Source organism: Ixodes scapularis, unplaced genomic scaffold (genome assembly GCF_016920785.2).
Source record: "Ixodes scapularis isolate PalLabHiFi unplaced genomic scaffold, ASM1692078v2 PGA_scaffold2__306_contigs__length_199485367, whole genome shotgun sequence".
NCBI lineage: Eukaryota > Metazoa > Arthropoda > Arachnida > Ixodida > Ixodidae > Ixodes > Ixodes scapularis.
In genome coordinates, this window is record NW_024609857.1 from 188,790,549 (window position 1) to 188,811,219 (window position 20,671).

Sequence of the window (20,671 nt, forward strand, 5' to 3'; positions counted from 1 at the left end):
GCCAGTGTTCCAGGTGAGCGAACATTGATGAAAACAAATGTAGGATGTGATAATGAAACAAATCCTTGATTGAAATCTCGTACTAATTGACTTACAGAGACGTATGTGCAGCGAAAATGAACTTACAGTTTGTGAAAGCTCAGTAGCAGCCTGACAAGTATGATGTTGCCCAGGAGCAACATCGGGCATATGTGGGTAGCATTGGTACTGGTGACGACAAATTGGTGGGGTATCCGTTATGGATCACCCGCGGCTAAAATCTTCAAATATTAATGACTTCTATGGTTAAAAGATTTTGCACATTAAATAAAGAAATAATAAAAATAGTTATCTGGTGTACAAGTGTCACTGCACGCAACTCTGCACCAAAAGAAGTTTTTATCTGCTCGCTTTCCGTTTTCAAATCGCGCAAGCCCTGGCACACCTGAAGGCCAGGCCTTTGAAGAGAAGGTACGCGTCAGACACATTGGAAAATGAAAATGCATCTCCAAGCAAGTTCACTCGGCCACTAAACTCAAGACCGACAGATGATGTGAGCATGGGCGTGCCAACCGGTGGGGAAGGGGGGCTCTTGCCCCCCCCCCCCCCCCCTCAGTTCTCAGAGTGTGTGTGTGTGGGGGGGGGGGGGCAAGGCATGTGCTTTGCCCCCCCTCCCCCATGAAACCGCCGCCACTGGGCAAAGCAAACACTGGCCGGCGGCGTCCATGGACACCAACGGCACAACCCCCAGGCCCTGGGGGGGGGGGGGGGGGGGTCTGGTTTCCCTCCCCCCCACTCAAAAACAAGTTGGTGCGCCACTGAATGTGAGGTATGATGGCACGCACCACTGTCCTGAGTACACTGAAAAGAAGAGCAGGTGCAAATACAGCAGAACGGGTTACACGTTCTTGTACTGAGCAAAATGCGAGATGCAAGTGTGCCTTCTCCCAAGTCGCAACCGTTTTCACTCGTTTCGCGTGAAGTAGTGCCGAAGATGCCCAACGTTGTTCAGGAGCAACATATCATTATGCGTTCACACATAAAGCTAATAATATTCTGAGACCAGGTTTTTGTTTTTTTGTCTGGTCTAAATCCGCACCAAAGATCGTAGTTGTGCGGGACTTAAAGTAAAGTTTTGGGCATCAAAGGAAATGCAATATATTCGGGGTGGGTGCAATAATACCTGCTGTTTATAAAAGAAAGAAAAATTATTTATTTATTTATTTATTTATTTATTTATTTATTTGGTACTTTTGATTTGCCCCTCAACAGCCCGTGGGTTTACAGGGAAGTGCACCAGTGCAAACAGGCAAAAAAATGAAACAACACAAAATACAAGATGCAGAAATAGAACCATGTCTTGAAAAAAAAATTCACATTTGAATATGTCATATCAATTAAATGTGATATCAGTCAGTGCAAAGTGTACAGCGCTAAAATGATGTTGAGTTTTCCTTTGGTATGCAAACACTACACCAACACAATTTGTCACTTTAGATGAAAGCATGCATTACATTACTGGGTGGGTTAGAAAGCACAAAGAAAAACTGTCATTGCAAAAGCTACACGTAGCATGAAAAATATAAATTTCTTGTTTTTTAATGACAAACAACGTTTACATAGCGGTGCACAGCGCTTTTGATAATTTAGCTTAGGCTGAGATCCTTCAATTTGGGTTCGTGTTTTGGGAATCTGTATTTTACCTTCTTCATTGTCTTTTAAAGTGCCACTGAGAAGCAATCTTGGCCCACTTTTTCGTTATAATTTTTGCAAATCACACTGTGTGCTTAAATTGATTCAAGTTTTAATGTTCGCTAATAACGTCACCTTCTTCATTTCGTGTTTTTTTTTTTCTTATTTAAGATAATGCGTCGATGGGTTCGAAGTGACGTGCGAACAGCCAATTTCTCCTCAACGGCCTCAAGTCGAAAGCAATGTCTCTAGAAAAGGTTAACCATTCCAGTTTTACTTAAAGAGTAGGAAAGAATTCAATCTACCGAGTGACCTTGTAAATTTCTCTAACCCAGCCTTGCAGTTTCATTATCAGGTGTCTAACCAAATTAAACTAGACGTTCGCGTTTAGTCACCGTAACATCCATCCCCCTTTGAGATGTGGCGACAGATAGTCTATGCTGTAGACTAGGAATTTATCCAACGCAGTACGACTGCTAGTCTCGGCTCTTAAACGTACCTCACACAGTATCGATACACGGCCGCAAAGCGGCAAGAAGCTGATCCAGATCAAAACTGGCAAACTTCGCCAGGGATCCACGAGTTCTGCAACGCGAACTTTCTCTCCAGGTGCTTCGAGCAGCGGTGCGCAAACGCACTCGCCCACTTATCTCTCCCTCATCATTAGGTATCACCACTCTGTAATGCCATCTTTAGAACTCGTGGATCGATATCTCGTTTCACAACACGATTTTCTTCGCACGCATGATTTTGTTGCTATTAATTTCCGCGTGCGCACAAAGCTATACTCGAACTCTATATTTGGAAGTTATATTTGCCATACTGTGTCGTGTTCTGTTGGACGCGTTCAAAGAAGTTTTATGCGAATTACCTGATGCACGTATTAAATCGTAAGCGTTACCAAGGGCAAGTTCGCCTGCTCCTTAAGCCCCTTGTGGGTTTGTTTACTCGCCAGATGCACCCGGGTGTTCTTTGTTCCCCACCCCGAAACGAAGCGCGGGTCCCGGCGTATTATATTCGAGTTCTTTGATCACTGAATGTTAAGTCGGTCTCGTATTCCACTAATGCCACGATCCCATTGGCCGCAGAGCGATTAACTTAGGCTTATGACCCCGGTTTGCTCAACACCTCCTTGGAACTGTACTCTCTCCACAACACTGAACGTCACCTATGTTTCAGGACGCCGCTGACCGTTGGTCGCGCCAACGAAGTCGCGCGTATATGATAACTATTGTGAGAGAGGGAGCGATTCATCAGTAGCGCTGCCCGTTATCAGACCTCTAGTGTGACGTTATGGAGGAGGGTACGTAGCCCTCATCAGTATCTAGGTGGTGTTGGTGTGCTTCCTTCGAGCTTTTTATTTGTTTTTGTTATTAATTTAACGTCGGTGTGCCACTTTTAATTCAAGATGTGTATCTCTTCATGGCATAATTACGGTCAATATCGCTGGTATTAAGAAGTCGAATATATTTAGATTAAGATATTTTTGCGGTACTAAGAAGAAACGTATAGTTTTCATTGGATCTTGTAGAGGAGCATCGCAAACGACTATGGTCACCGAAAAATAAACGAATACAGGGCATGGTGAATCCCGATTATCGTATCATTACGCCGCAGCCAATAAGGTTGAGGCACCAGGCACTAAGAACGTGGAACAACGAATCCCGAGCAAGAGGCATGATCTTGGTAAGTCCCGCCCAGCGCTTTTTGATCTGCCGGTTACTATAAATAGGCCATTCCTAAGTGTATTTCAGACGCCTTCAAAGCTTTTTTGGCATCAACCTAAAACAAAACTTTGTAGCGTACCATATCGACTGAATTGTAAAAATAAACTAACCACAAAAAAAAAAAAAAAAAATATATATATATATATATATAATCACAGGCACACACTAAAGCTATTTTTTCATCGCATCCTCGATATTTTTTTTTATTTTTTTACCGCCTCTTCATTTCAGCAGAAATGTTCGGGACCCAATCACTGTACTGCACGCAGGAAGCAGCTCGGCGAATCGTAATGCCAAAAAAATATTTTTAGACTTAAACAAAATATTTGACGCGACACTGTTAATGATCCGTGTCTCATCACATAATTTCACACGATTGACGTCACATAATTTCACACTATAGCGTGATACAGTCTCATATAATGCCGTACATATATTTTTTTGTATAATTATATTTCCAACATCGGTATTTGTCAAATTCCCTGGGACGTGCCGTGATTGTGTAGTGGTTAGTACTTTGAATTGTGTATTCGCCAAACCACCTTGGCAGATTGCAGTGGTCAGTTATTTAATTGCTTTGCGAGAAACGAAACTAAAATAAATTTTTGAAGTGTTGTGGATTCCACCGTGTACCAAGGCCATCACAAATCGTGAATTTTTAGTGTTGTTTTTAGGGGAGAGGAGCCTTCCCAAGCAGCACAAATTTTAGCCAAGCAATGGCCAATGTCTGGCGATGGTCTTTTGGCCGGTGGCCAGAAAGTGGCCATTCAATGGCCAATGCTTGGCCGATGGCTGATGGCCAGTGGCCATTGGCCAATGGCCAGATAAAGGCCAGTCACCGGCCAGTCTCTGGCCACTGTCTGGCCACTTGGCCAAGGACCAGTGCCAGCCATTGGCCGATGACTGGCCAACTCTGTGCTGCTTGGGTTAAGCCTTCTTAAAACGTGACGTCTTTAGTGGATCCCGATGATGACCAGGATGTTTCTAATCGAAGTAAGAGATTTAGTCTTGCTAATTATAACACTATTCCTTATCCAAATTATGCAAAACCTGATTATGGAAAAGTACCTACTTAGATGCACACAATAAGCACCTATACGTGATCGCCGGTTTTACTGTTGTATTTTTCCTTTTAATAAATTGCGTTTCCAAAGCCAATATTCTTGGGGTTATCCTCATCGTTGACACCAACATACGCTTTTCTAACCCAAGCAGGTATATCAGCGTTTGCTTCAAATATTCGAGCACGCAACATATTGAGCCTTCACTGCATATGTTGCTGCCGAGTTGTAAAGCAACTTTCAGCAGCTACTTCTACAAGTACGGTACACTGCTCAACACTGTCAACGCGAAAAAGCGATCGCCAGATTTGCTTAATGTATTTCTTTAGAATTAAAAGACCGTCATCAAAACTACATGTCGAGGAAAGTTCTCACCCGGGGTACCAACGTAAGGTGTAAAATTTAGTAGCCGCTTGTACCTCTTCAAAGCAAAAGGCATGAAACTGCCAGCCAATTTGGTGTTCGCGCTGATGTAGTGCGCCCCGGCGCAGTACATGAGTGCCGCATCAGCGTTCGATCTAAACTCAGGTTGAATCACACGCTGCGAGCTGGAAACGTTGCCCAAGGTATGTCGACCGACAATTTTGCTTGATCGTGCGTCAGTAAATGGTACCTTTAGGTGAGACAGTTTTCGTGTTCATAATACGCTTTGAAGCGAAACGATAAAACAACCGTTGACGTATCTCTGCTAACTGTAGCGCAGTACCTTCCGAAATAGGCCCTTCGGTCCTGGCAGAAACTGCGATGATTTTGCTTTATGAGACGCGTAAGTTTTACAAAAAGCATGTGGCCTGCACAGATTTTGTGGATAGTTATCTTTGGTTACGACTAAGAACGTTTAACCTTAAACGACAATTCCAAAAGCGAGTAAAAATAAATATAAAGCAAAAGGTTGAGGATGACGAAAGAGGGCGCTCTTTTTTAGTTTTCTAACATTGAACCTAATGACCGCGGGCAAAGTAATCTTAGCGACACCTTGATAATAAAAGCGTACCGAAAATAGAAGGACATTAAGGGTCCTCCCATTGAAGAGCCATTACGGCGGGGCTAAGTTTTGCCGAGCGAAATAACCGAGACCTCCGAAATATAAAAAAGTAAAATAATGAAAGAACGGCGCTTGTTTCTGGATTGATGTTCGTCTTTGTGGGGAAGGGAAGAGAAAACGGTGGGGGGAGGGTAGGTATCTAAGGCTGACGTTTTATTTGATGTGCCTACTCCTCAAGGACCTCTTTTAATTTCGTCTTAATAAAAATAATATTACGGTTTGAAATTTATTCAAATCAAGTCGTGTTTTATATGTGCTAGCAAGAATCGCATGCGAGCATAGAACACGCTTTAATTAGCGCTGCCCGGCGGAAACTTCGACTATCCGCTGTGGAGATGTTTCGGAGCCTGTTATTAAAAAGCTTCCCTTTATTTGATGGTGGCGAAACAAGCTTAATTAGGACACGGGTCTAATGACGTTGTAAACCAAATAATATTTTTTCTTATACGAAAAAAAAAATTACCGCGTGAACATCTTTTCCGCGCATCCGTGAAAACATCCCCCCGAAAGGGTGTTTTCATTTAGGTTACTAAAGCTTGTTTCGAGTGGTGGTATGATACTCACTGAGAGTCTATGAAACGTAGGACATTTGGCCGACGAGAAGGGACAAGGACGAATCACAATATAATAGCATAGACTTTGTATTAAAGCTTTATACGACGCTAAAATTTTTTCCGCATATTTTATCATTTCTTGACTGCTATACGTGCTGACAAAACAGATATTAGATAATTGTATTACCCCGCAGCACACATCCCCGGCTCATACTTGGGACAGCTTGGCGCAAGCTTGGGCCAGCCTTGAGCCAAGTTGGCTCTAGCTCGCGCAAATCTGGCCCAAGCCTGGGCCGAGGAAGTATGCTACTTGGCATACTTCCTCGGCTCGGGGATTCAACCGTGTGTTACAGGGTATACCCTGTAACACACGGTTGAATCTAAGAAAAAAAAAAGAACTTACAATCACGTACAGCTTAAGATATTTAAAGCAACCCCGTTCCTTTCTTCGTGGTTCTTTTTTTTATGCACTTTTCGACTAAAGCCTAAATATGGTTGGCTTCAAAGCGGCAATAAGATGCTCTGAATCCACTACGTTTAGCGTTTCGCAAGGTGTGAGTTAACAAAGCGTTCAATTTTCCTATGAAAAAAATAAAAAAAAGCTTTTGTTGAGATTGCCGGGGGCCTAATTTGCGCTGTTTACTCAGAATAATTTGGGTAACTATCACTGCAGGCCAAATCACCATCATCTCCTTCGGCTCATGTTGGTGTGCGCATAGTCACTACTAAATTAGGAGAAACACGGGACTTTGCGTAAATCCTGCGTCGTGTTGCGAAAAAGGTTTATTTCGGGTCTCCAACCCTGGTTGTGCAGGAGTTCCCGGGCGGACATTCTGAAAAGTAATCGATCTAAACAATTTTGTTTTAATTGGTTGCGTTGTAGACAGTACAACAGGGAGTTGTAGAATTCGGGAGCGGCCCCTACGCTCGTAGGGCTCTAAAATTTAGGGGCTCATCACTGCGCATGCGAGGAAGCCCTAAGTGCTTTCTTGTGTTAGCGCTGCCCTTAGGGCCCGAGAGGTAAGCATGGCGGCGCCCTGCATCTCTCGCTTGAGAAAAAGATCCGCCATTGTCGCGGCAGTATTACGCAATCGGCAATCAATGGTGCAGCGGGCTGCCCTACCTCGCTGAAGTGTACGAGGGACGATGATCTCGCGCTGTACTTTAGATCGTCTTAACATTATGGTGCTTCTTAAGCCTGAAGAGACGCGGTTATTGTTGACATGGCAATGTCTCGCGAATTGTAGTGGCTTTGTCTTGGCTCGATTTCGCATCGCTCGGTTTATACTGCTGGGTAGATGGCTCCGGATAGTTAATAAAGTGATCTTCTAAGTCTGACCAGCTCAAATCCAAATACAAAAGCTGGTCGCATAGGACGCTAGAGCGGCCTCGTCTTAAAGGTGCTCTGAGGAGGTTTCTGATATCGCCTAAATATGGCGATAACTCAGTCTGCGAGCTCTAAGTATCCTAAAAATTCACAAATCATAACATTGCGTGGCCGAATTACCTATTAAAAAGCAGTCAAAGATCGAATACACCGAGGTCATCTCCATCGATGGGCGGAACATTGTTCCGGCGTCCAGTACGACGTTTGGCCAATGGAATTGCGACATTTTGTTGAGATTGCCAACTTTTTTATTACAAAATTTGCATGTTTTGCAGATGGTAGAAGCAAATAAGAGTATTTTAAAAAATCTAAATTTTTGCGAAAAGGAAACATAATAATGCAACAATCGTCGAAAAAACACCCACTATGTTTTTGTTGTTGTTGTTGTTGTTTTGGCTGGGAGTGATGTGCCAGGTCGTCAGCTCTCGACCGCACTCTCGCTGGGTTGAATTGTAGTACGGGCTGTATGGGCAACAAGCTGCGCGCATTCCAGATATGACTCCGCGGTTCCACCGGCCGGAGGCGCGAGGTTCCTTCGCTTGCTACTGGCTGACAGTGGTCCTGGTCTCGGATCATGCTCCTTCCATCTCTGGAGATGACCTCGGTGTGTTGCGATCTTTGACTGCTGTTTTAATGGGGAAATCGGCCGAGTATCATCATGATTTAGGGATTTCTAGGATACTTAGAGCCAGAAAAATGAGTTCTCGCCATATTTAGGCGATCTCAGAAACCTCCTCAGGGTACCATTGGCTTAGGCATAGTTGAGCGAAAGCACGAAAAGTCGAACAATGAACGAGTTACGAAAGAAAGTGGGAAAGGCTTTCGTAAAAAGGGAAAAAGAGCAAATTGCATTGATTTCGTCTTGACTTCAAACATTCAATGATTGTTCCAAAACGGGTAGATCCGGTCTTACCTTACCCATTATTGTGACGCAAGCAACACGAAGTGTTTGTTAAGCGCAAATAAATTTTATGTGTTTATGCGTTTCACTTTAACAATTTCGCTTGTCAGCCGTATTGGGGCTGCAAGCGAGAAACGCAAGCATGCCACGCGGAGTATTGAAAACCCTATTCTATAAGCCGGCATGCTGAGTATTGCTTCACTCGTGTCCCCCTATGGCTGGGGGGCCCCCGAGTCGTAGGGGCCCCTATTCTAACACTCACGAACGTCTCGCCGTGCCTCACGAGCGAGGCTGGCTCACGTGACCTTGCTTGCTGGTCTATTTTGGCGCGCCTTCGCGTTTGGCACAAAGTCGCGCCACTGCTCGCATTCATTTCCCACGGTCCGGAGAAAGGCCATCGTGGCCCATGGAACGTCTAGTGTAGAACGTAGGTCGGGAGATACGGACGATGTCCGATTAGAAAGAGAAGATGCCGGCGGGTGTGGTGAGCGCTCCATTGCAATAGCTCACAAGCGACGTCTGTCTCACGATGCGGTAGGGCATAGCCTCCGATCTACTGACAAAGCATGGCAGATCGCTACGAGAAGCGGCCGCCGAAATAAAAAAGGTTGAGCGGCAGACAGCGGATGAGACGAGAGCCACGTGACTGGCGCCCCGCTGCGGCGAGACGCCGAAACACACTTCTCCCGAGCGAACAAGTGCGTTTCGGGTCCTCGCCGTTGCAAAAAGCTTTGCGCTGACGTCCAGGTTTCCCGAGAAATGGCTCTTTGATGTTGTGTGCTAGGCTACCAGATCCTGCCAGAACCATCGGCCGGGCACTCTATGGCTCCGTCGTCGAACTGCCCGGCTTTGTGAGCATAGAGGAAGCTGTGGGTAGGGTCAACGGTAACGCGGAAGAAAACTTCTCCCACCTCGCGACTAGGTGGATGGGAAATATAACGACGACATTGCCTCCTGGAGAGTAGCGAACATTGCGATAATGGGAGGCATAATACGTTTTTTGGCGTGCTGGTCCTGTTCTGCTTTGCGGAGGCGAGCCAGTCGTCGGCAGACGTTGGTGTGCGGGACAATATTGCCAATGAAGTTTATCCGAGCCGTCGGGACGTTTCGAAGGAAGGATGATGTCTATGGCGTACAAAGCGTCGGGATCACAAATAAGGTGAAATGGGGAAGAGCCCGTCATCCTTAGGACCGCACTTTTGTACGCGAAGGTGATAGAAGGTAAAATAGTATTCAAGTTGATAAGATATTCGGACACGTGCGTGGCTCTCGTGATATTATAGCTCCGATCCTTTTTGATCGTGGCACGAGCCGATGATGACGCTGAAGGACAAATCACGTAGCAAAAATCGTGAACCCTTGGTTTCTTAAGCAGTCGTTACTGTAGATTTCAAATTCCCTCTTTTCAAACAAAAAGCCGATGTTTACTTAAATATGCGGTTTTAAAATATTTCGTTTTATATTTTAACATCGAGGGTTTAGTGTATTGTCATTAAACGCAGCTTGTTTCACCAGGCTTAGAAGCATAAAAATGATAGAGCAAGAGTAACTGAGACCGCATTGTCCTTTTTTTTGTAGAGCTTCCATTGCGCACTTTAGTATCTCTTTTAACTTATAAATCATGCCTATGATCACCTAAGGAGACGTTTATTTTGTTAGACCGATATGTGCTCACTCACCCATGGCTATTATGACAGCATATTCCCCTGTAAACCGCCGTAATCATTTAAGGAGAACTTTTTTTAAGCTATTATATAAACATCTCACGTGGAATATCTTGCTACGCCAAAAATATGTGGACGCAGTACGGCACAATTTAAATTGTCTCCCATTATCTGGAACTGAAACCAACGTTGAACACGGTGTGTCTAGTTTAAAAAAATAAATAAATGTAAGGAATAGAACAAGCGGAATCAAAATCAAATTTACGAACGCATCTTCATAAATCTTCACTTAGGGTTCGTGCGCTCTTTCCGAGGACGATAAATTCAAAGCTGTTACTTGCTTGAAGCTCGAAAGCTAACGAAAAGAGTAAGCTGCAGTGACGGCAAGCACTTTTCACGGGGAAAATAAAATAGGAATGAGCCCTGCCAAAGGAGTGCATCCGAATCTAACAAACAAATTTCCCATTAAAACTAATCGTGTCAGTGCGGTTTTTGGTGTTTTCGATTCAGCAGACAATTTAGTCTTGTAATATGATTAGGCTAATTGGGAAATCTGAACTCACGGCGTGACTACCTTCCCTTGTTTTTCATCGGCCGTATTTAGAATGTAATAGAGTAGAGATGGCTCTCCATTTTTGCTGTCCCGATTTAATCTAGCGAATGGCGTTCTTGAGGTTTCTTGTACACGCCATATTCATCTCTAAATGGGCTCACATGTTCGGTGTTTAGTGCGAGCATTTTCAGGAATATGAATTAAGTATATATTAAAGAACACAAAAGGTCTCCCCCTGCGTGAAAAGATGTTATTATTTAGTTTTGCATGTATATACACCGTCATGTATATTTTTAAATATTATATATGTATATTTCAGATTTTTTTATGCCATTGCGCTTAGATTGAGCGCATGAATGCGTTGCGCAGCAACTAAATTAAAATATTCCAATGTTTACAATGAAGTCATGCTTGCCAAAGAAGGTCCACTGAGCAGAAGCCGATGCAGCTTAAGTGTTCTGGTTCAGCCCACTTACGCGAAATGAAGAAGCTGTCTTTGACAAGTGTCAATAAATATAAACTTGCAGCAACTGGGCTCCTTCTGCTATCTGTTTGACTCTGTGGGCACGATAGGGCGGAGCGAGGATTGCAGGCGGAAACATTGTGTGGCTGGGTAACCGACCACCGTGGCCACCGTGATGCGCATTTTTACTCATAGCCGCGTGGTTGAGGCGCCCTGACACGAGAGTGGGCAAAAACAGTCAGGGGCGCCTTACAAACTTTCCCGAGTTTGCGTTAAAATATGCTTCAACTGTGCGTGCCCACATTAAAAGTCTTTCTCGGAGAACGCTGAAGTGTTCACACGCGTGCTCTGCGCACTAATACAACAATTCGTGACTAAATATATTAATGTATACTTCATAAACTTCAACTGTCATTCAGTATAATACGATATACGTTATAATTAATTTGTTTTTCTGTTGTTCTGTTGAAACGTGAGTAAATCTAAAAAAGTATATTGATTCAAATTTCGTGGTGGTTTTATTGAAGCTACCATGAGAAATAATCTACGTCACTCACGTCACACACTCTAATAAATACGAACGGCAGAACAATTTTAAAATTGCGAGAAAGTTTTAAATTGAATATTTATTTTTTCTTCAATACAAAGACGCGTTCTGGCGTGAACCGATAAAAATATACGCGAATATTGCGTCCTCTACGACAACGTACATATTTAAAATATATAATATGCGCTCTGATGAGAAATTTGGTATTGCAGCTCACGTATCTTTGAAACATGTTTCTTGCCTTCTGCTTCGCCGTCACTTTGCTGCCCAATGGCTGAAGCGATCCAACAAATCTGGCGTTAATCCAGGGCGATTTCTGCTTCAAGGAAGCCGGAACCTTGGGAGGACAAAAGCCGGAAAACGAGATCAGCGTAATTCCCGGGGCATTATACCTTCCTGAAAGGGGCTTACCTTGAGGAATGTGATCGCTAGACCGTGGTAACACCATATACAATGTGCGCGCTCGTGCGCAGTGAGATGGTATGGGCTTTCGAGCGACATTGTGCTCGGGTCAATGTTCCTAACATAGGCTTTAAAAGATACCTGTAAGCTCTATATTTATTTCAACTATTTTAATAGATTGCAGATTGCTCGCTTTTCGTTCGCTTGTAGTTTTATGTAAAAAGTATAATTATAGATAGCTTCTTGCTTCTGCGTTAAAAATTGAGCTTCAAGCGATACTTTAACCGATCGCTTCCTGCTCCCTTTTTATATCATTGCTTGGATGTCTTTTTTTAATATTTGTTACTTTAAAGGCAGGATAAAATAAGTGAGTAAAATGTTATTAACGTTTCTTGATGGTACCACAACCGCGAGTATGAAACAAAATATATGAAGAATCTCTCTCTCTCTCTATATATATATATATATATATATTCTTGAAATTTATACATTGAATTTATTGTATTAAAGCTAGGGAAAGGAAAAGAGAGCTGGCGAAAAATTGGGCCAGGAGCGGGGATCGCCCCTTTCCTAACTTCAATATAATACATTCAATAATTACTTTCTCCCCTATTCGTTAACAATATATGCATATATGTATATATATATATATATATCATCCTCTATCTTTATTGCAATGAACTCAATATTCACTCTCTCCGCCTCATTCACAATATAACTACGGCTGCGCTTGTCAATCTTTTTTTCGGAGCGGTTTTCTAGATATCTTGGAAGAGGAACTCTTTCCGACATTTGCAAGCTGAAATGACGTGCCACGCCAGTGCCGCAACTCGGAAGTAGCATGCGCCTTAAATCAGCAACGGATGTCATCTACCCAGTCAAGCGAATTCAAAAGTAACAATGCGCAGAGAGCTGGTCAACAATTGAGTCCGCCGAATCCAGTGGCCGGCAAGGTCTTGTCAGTTAAAACGTCAACCTGAATGGGCGAAAGTATTGGGTTCGATCCCCGCTCCTGGCCCCGTTTTTCGTCAACACTAATTCCCTTTCCCTTCCACTAACTTTAATGCAATAAATTCAGTAATCTCTTCCTCCCCTCCCCGGCTACCTAATAAATATATATATATATATATATATATATATATATATATATATATATATATATATATTATTAGGTGGCCGGGTATCTATGAAAGACCAATGTGACGCCTGTGCAAATCATTGCGGAGTGTGCATACCATTCACGACATAATCTTTAAACCTCACAGCCACCCAAATTGCGACTATTACAGCTGTGTTGTTCATGATGCTTATTTTCTCCAGTGTATACCTACCGGTAATATGAGCTAAAAGCTCGATCCAGTTGTTTCCTACGCATGCAGTTTCCACAAGCTTCAATATCTTTTGAATTATCAAAATATTCAAAAATAAAAAATAAAAAAATTAAACAAAAATTAAATGGCCTAGGTGGGACACATCATTTTTCATACATTTTTTGATGAAAACGTTTTAGCTATACTAGGCGGTATCGTCCCTTCTCTAGTTCGCGCCGATAACGAGAGCTGCTCAGAGTGGTGGGAGAGATAATGGCCGTGCAAAATATTTGTTGTACACTTTTGCCTCCGTCCCGGAGTAGTATTTCTGTCGACAATACGTTTATGTTTTAGAAGACAATGATCAAGTTAGAGTCATAAATGATTTCAAAACTATCCAGATAATGTCCTTTTCGCTTTGATTCCAAGCGACAGCAAACTTGGTTGCAGCGTTGGCTGCGTGCTGAACCTTTATTTTTATGAGTGACAGTCGTTTGGCGTATAGCGAAGTGCTTAGAGGAACATCTTTTAGCAAACAAGTCTCGCAAGTACGTGGCTTGAAGGCACTGAGTGTGTACTTGTTTTTGTAGAAATTCTGGCCTAAGCCTCTAGTCAACTATTTTGCTTGATCTGACTGGATTTGTTTGTTTGCGCGTGTTAATGTTTAATAAAGATGTTGGTTCTCACAAAGCGATCCCACTGCTTTCTGAATTGTGTCACTGACGTAATCGCGACCATTGTTTCAATACAGAAATAATTACTGCACGGGTAAGAATTTGCTAGAAGTTTGGCTGGAAGCAATCGGTCGTTCGCCTCGCATCACGTTTGTCCGGATATGTACCCCGTCCTTTCGCTTTGAAAGGCAGTCAGCCCTCAAGCTTTGCATCGCAACTGGCCTGCCAAAGCGAGTATTTTTAAGACGTCTTTCAATTATGCGTCATGATGCTCATGAACATTACTTGTGGACGCCGAGAAAAAAAAAAAAAAAGAACAAGTACAGAAATGCTTAAGAAACGTCACAATTATTTGAACATGATTGTAAACCTGAGACTGGGGCAGAAATTATTGGTTTACAATTATTTGGTTTATCTTTTTTTTTCGAATTCTCTCGGAAGTATTTTAGCGGACATTGACAGGCGTCTTGTATTGAATTGTGACTTGTGCATGATGAAACGCTAGAACGCCGCTTTCATGGTCGCGTCTTGCGAGCGTCGCAGACGTTTTTAGAGCGGGGTGAAACCTGGCCCGCTGGCATCCACCGAGACCGAGCTAAATACGATAAAAGCACCACCCCTTAGCGATGAGTTGGAACAAGAAAGTTGCTTTTTATGGCTACTGCAAGATGGCACCACCGGCCCTTCCGTGACTAGACGGAACCGGTAAGTGCAGCCGTGCAGTTCACGGAGTGAACGTTGCGGGATATACGGCAGCGTTGCGATCGCCACTAGCTCGGTACTGTAGTAAGGATCGCCGCCACTTTTTCAGAGCGGCTCTATGGAAGTTTCCCAACAAAGGGGTTTTAGAACGTCGGCCGTGTCCAACGTGCGTTGCAGTCAATGGCAGACGATGGTGGAATAGCAGACAAAGCCGGAGGATGTCGCGTGTCTACTCGCACGACTACCAGCCGGTATCGGACACCAGACTAGACGCACCGGACGTCGCGGCAGGGAGAAACTGCTTGCCGGAGTCTTTGGCCAAGCAACCGAGCCAATCCAGTAGTAATGGGCGACGACACTGATCTGTGGGCGGAGCTTAGAGCGGGCCGTGACCTGTACCTAAATTGCGTCTAATACCGTAACTACGGCGCAAAAATACTTGCTATGGAATGCAAACAAACGGGTCCCATTTAGGCTCTTTAAACAATATATATTTTTTAGAGCGCAGCTCTTAGGCGCCCGTTTCCGGCTTGAGCGGCGTCGCCGTCGCCGTCGGCGTAACCAAGGTCACGTGACCCCCAAGGTCACGTGACCCCTCCCAAAGTCACGTGACCCCTCCCAAGGTCACGTGACCCCCGAGGTCACGTGACCCCCCGAAGTCACGTGACTCCCCTGAGGTGACATGATCCCCAAGGTTACGTGACCCCCCAAGGTCACGTGACCCCCCGATGTCGTCATCATCACTGATGACGCCATTGGCATCCGCATTGTCATCGTCACTGATGACGTCATCAGTGACCTCATCAGTGACGTCACTGATGACGTCACCGACATCCGCATCGTCATCGTCATCATCACTCATGTCGTCACCGGCATCCGCATCGCCATTGTCATCATCACTGATGACGTCACTGATGACGTCACCAACATCCGGATTGTCATCGTCATCATCACTGGCGACGTCATCAGTGACGTCACTAATTACGTCATCGGTATCCGCATCGTCATCGTCACTGATGGCGTCATTAATGACGTCACTGATTACGTCATCGGCATGGTTATCGTCACGTGACCCCCAGGTCACGTGACCCCCCCCTCTCCGGTCAGTTGACCCCCAGGGTCACGTGACTCCCCACCAGTACCCTTCCCTCCTCCTCCTCAAGAGCTGCGCTCTAATTCGGCGTTACAGGGAGTTTTAAACGGCTTTAACTTTTTTTATTTAATTTTCCCTGTACCCTTTACGTTACAAGTCAAGCATAAACCAGAGCTTGTTTTAGAAAACTCAGGAAAGCCGAAAAAGCAGAGATGGCTGTTGCAGCTCACCTTGTACGCTGTAGTACCTAAACCTCCTTCATAATCTCAAAATATTCCTTGCCATCTAGAGGAGTGCATTGAGAGAGTTTGGTGAATGGGGAGGACCCGGCGGTAGCCGGGGCGGAGAGGCGAAAGCATCGCCGCAGCCAGAACCGCATATTCCCCCATGATGAACTTGCGAAGTAAAAATGAGCTGGGATGACCTTGAAGGATTCGCATAGCACGGTACAGATATCTTTTGTTTCTGGATGAGGCTGAAAGTACATGAATGTATAATTACAAGAGATTGGTGGAAAAGGGGAGTTTTTAGGTGCTGACTGCGTCTACTGAGCCACGAAATGTGACATTGACGCGAAAACTTTCCTGAAACATGAGGCGAAACTGCGAATGTGGGGTGCGCGTTCGCGGTTTGGGTCAAAACTCCCACGGAGCCGAATCCCCAGTTTCTACCCTCCACTCCGTCTTTGCCACGGCAGCGGCAGCGAGTGCGATCAAAAGAGAGATATAGTGCGTCCTGAATGTCACCATGACGATAACATAACGTGCGTTGCCCTTTCAGTTCCAAAGAGTCGCAAATTTAAACTCTAGCGTGCTGAAATGAAATACTTTAATACATCCTTACCTAGAATTTTTTATTGGAGGGTATTTGTTACGCTCCTTGCTTCCGCTAGGAGTATGTTTTTGCTAGTTGTTGCTAACAAGAGCTGTCAATCATCGCACGCAAAGTGGTAGAGAACATTTCGGCCAATGACGTGCTCTTATTTCCGCCCTCTTCGTACAAATTCATTAGCAACCTCTGTACATATACAGCTCTGCATTGTATGCCCCTCCGTTATAGACTTGCTAAGAAACATATGAGCATTTCTGCTTTGAAACGCATTTACTTTTTTTTAGATAGATATCCCTTCAATAACATTATTGCTTGACCACGGATTACCTGATCACAGCCTGCGTTGCCACAGACTGCTTTATCAGGGATTTATTCCTTGCGGGTTGCTTCAACATGAAATGCTTGATAAAAGATTGCTTGATCACAAGTTAATTCTTCAACAAACTGTTTGATAAAGTACTGCTTTACCATTAATCTTTTAACCACGAATTTCTTGATCGCAAAATGCTTGATTACGTATCACTTGATTAGAAATTGCTTGATTACGGATCATTTGATTGATCACGGATTGCTTGACACGTATTGCTTGAGTATGGGTTTCATTTGTTAGTTAAAATTGGTAATTAGTTCTGGCCATGGGACGCATTTATATACAATACCACGCGTTGTGAAATGCCTCGGAGCGGTACTCTGTCATAACCTCAGAATATTACAGCATTTCAGCAAAATCTTTAACGCCAGGTTTGTGGGTAGCCCGCATGCAAGGAAAGCTTTCCGATGCCACATATAATAATAATACGTTGGCGGATATTCCGTTTACTGTATCCATGCGTAACGCTGCTTTTTTACAGTTAGAATTAAGCTAACGAGCGTAAATATAACTACTAAATGCGAAGGAATGAGAAACGTTCAATATATAAGCAGCGCTGTATAGCGTCGCAACCATTACACGTTTTGCATCAAATATAGTCACTCGATAAGGTTGCCCTCAAAAATTAAATTGTATCTCATCTCCAGTCTCGTCGTTTAAATTGTCAAAGTTCGAGGTGATCTCTTTTTTTCTTTTTCTTCTAAATGTGCGCTTGGCCGAGTGACACGCCAATTTGCTCCTCACAAACAAAAAAACAAAAAAAAAGTTTTTATTTTTGGGGAGTTTGGGCATCCGGAATTGCGTTATTCTTCGTAAAAAAAAATAAAAAACGGAAGCCACGCCAAAAAGCCGTTGTTCCATTCGATCGTGCGTGCGCATAGATAAATCACATTTTCACTTCATAAAAAAAGCATGAGAATGCAAACAAAAACAATCGTTATAAACTGAATATAGCCCATGACAAGCCGATTCGTCAGAGCCACGAGTCTAGATGCGGCTTGTTTGTGTATGTTGTAAGCATTCAAAACGGCTATAAGCGGGAGAAAGAATGGAAGCGCCCCGGGTGTAAAATGTTGAGAGACTGAACTTTAGGGAGCAAAGATGGCGCGCGAACAATGCCAACTGGAATGGCGGGGATGCCTTCACTATAAGCATGGTGAGAAGTATAAAGAAGGTAAACAGCACTGTTCCGAAAGAGTAAAAACGAAACCAACGAATGCGCACAGAATTTGAAAATTGGGCGAATTCAAGATGCAGGAAGCAACAACGTAAAAGCGGGGGCCGTAATTTGAGTCTGAAGTCCCGACGTCCATATTTCATGAGGCATTTCTGCATTTTTCTTGTGAGCACATGCACTGGCTTGTTGATGTCGTTTTATACCCATAGATGTGTTCTTACATTTGTATATGAGTACGCGCAAAATATAGAGGACAAATGTTCACTTTAGATTTGTGGTGTTTGTTATGCGTTTGAGTTGGGAATAAAGAAACTAAAAAAAGAGGCAGAAACAAAAAGAGGGGTACGGAAATCTTCGCAGTGCACGATATTGAAGTGGACAAAAGAAGGACCCAGAATATCGTGCACCGTTCCCGGAATAATATCTCGTCTTTTTGCTGTGACTTATTTTATTGCCCTTCTTTATGGACAATATGAAACATCAAGGAACCACCGGAGATAAATGTTTCGTTTTCTACGCTCGTCACTTTGCGTTTTCAATCTTCTCGAGAACTAGGAGCTTGGAAGCAGACTTGACACTCGTTTTGTAATAGGTTAAATAGGTTTGCTGGCACCAAGCACATGCATTTTCTCTACCTCTGACGCCACCTCAAGTAAAGTTCTCAAAATAGCTTATCTTTTTTGATTCATAGTATCAAAGGCTGAAGTGAGCGAAGACTCGTTTTTTATACATCTGGAGACACTTGGAGCATCCCTTTGAACGACTAAAAAAAAACACTGCATAAAGTGTTTTTTTTTTGTGTCAGATAGTGTTAGCTTTTTTCCATGTCGTGCTTCTTCGGCCTCAAAATGTTTTGAGTAAGTCGTGGTAATCTAGCATTTAAATTTGATCACGATAAACAAAACCGTATGTTCTGCTTGCATGCCCTAACAGAGAATATTTAATGACTGAAATATGATAGGCATATATTTGTAATATGACAGTGTGTTCCAGTTCTCGCATGCGTTAGAATATGTAGAAACAGAAAGAAAACAGAAAGAACTAATTTTAAACAACATCGAAAGAAAATTGATTACCTTGGGGGTCTTCATTGATTTTTCAAAGGCTTTCGACCGTCTAAATCATAAAACTCTGCTTCAAAAATTAAATGCATACGGGGTGCGAGGAGTAGCCTCAACAATGATCGAGAGTTTTTTAAAATATCGCCATCAGTGTGTCGTGATCAATAGCCAGCGCTCTAGCTTAAAGAAACTGGCGTCAGGGGTGCCACAGGGGAGCATCCTTGGACCCCTTCTGTTTAACTTATACATCAATGATATAGTAAATATAGACGACAGTGCAGATTTTACCATTTACGCAGACGACACCAGTTTATTCTTTTCGGGGAAAGTTGTCCACCAAGTTTTATCTTCGGCAAATAACGCTTTACAGAAAATCAGTGACTGGACAATCTCAAACTCTCTAGTAATTAATACAGGTAAGAAGAAAGCAATACTTTTTCGTTCCAAAAATACAGTGTTTTCATATTCTCAAGGGCTTTCTCTTCAAGGACGAAATGTTGACGTTGTACAAAATGTGAAGGTTCTTTGTGTGATATTTAATGAGTACATGAGCTGGGACGCCGAATTGCAATGCATAGCTGGCAGACTTTCAGAAGTTGTGGGCATTATTTATAAATCCCGTCATATATTACCCCTTTCGGTCTTAATTCTTCTTTATAACTCCCTCTTTTACTCTTGCTATAATTACTGCTTCCTTGTTTGGGGTAGCACAACGGCTACAAATATGCATCACTTGCACGTTCTCCAGAAGAGAATAATTCGAATTATGTGCAATGCGGAGTTCAACGCTCACACATTACAACTTTTCAAAAACCTTCATATAGTTCCAATTACAGAGCATTATAATTATAAACTTCTTCTAACATATCAAGCGTCTGTAAGGCAAAATCAACTTGTTTTTCTCTCAATCGCCAATATGAAGCGGAGATTGCCTGCATATGGAGGCCGTTGTGTTGACGCATGGTCAACGCCTCGCTCGAGAACAGGCTACCGCCTCCAGATGTTGCAGCACACGTTGCCGAATGTTATAAATAGTACACATAGACTGGGTACAGACTTGATGGGTTTGAGCAGAAAGGATATTCGTTCGCTGTTTCTCTAGTGTTATTTGTGCCTATTCTTGATGAAACCTCCGACCAGCAAAAAATGTTCGTAAAGTACGTCATATTTTACTTGTTTTTTTTTTTGTTTAATGCTGTGTGTTTTGATGCTATATAAACCTTGTTGTACGCGTCACTAGTATGTGAAATAGTTTTCTCTTGTTGCTGGTGGGGAGGAGAAAATTTGTCAAGCGACAACAGTCTGCTTTTTTTTCTTTCTCCCCCACTCCCCTGGAGAAAAACAATAAAGTTGAAGTTGAAAAAAAATATGATTAAATGTTCCCGTGTATACCTTTCTCGAGGTATGGAGTTCCATACTCCCATATCCAACGTGATAAATGCCCTAACAACAGCGCTGCCTTTATGATGCCTCGTTTA

General features: G+C 43.2%; 1 protein-coding gene across 1 annotated transcript in view; it reads left to right on the plus strand.

Moving 5' to 3' along the window:
• The window catches only part of LOC8042343 (glutamate receptor ionotropic, kainate 2), a 422,879-nt gene that overhangs the window by 266,549 nt on the left and 135,659 nt on the right, over positions 1-20,671 (plus strand). The window lies entirely within an intron of this gene.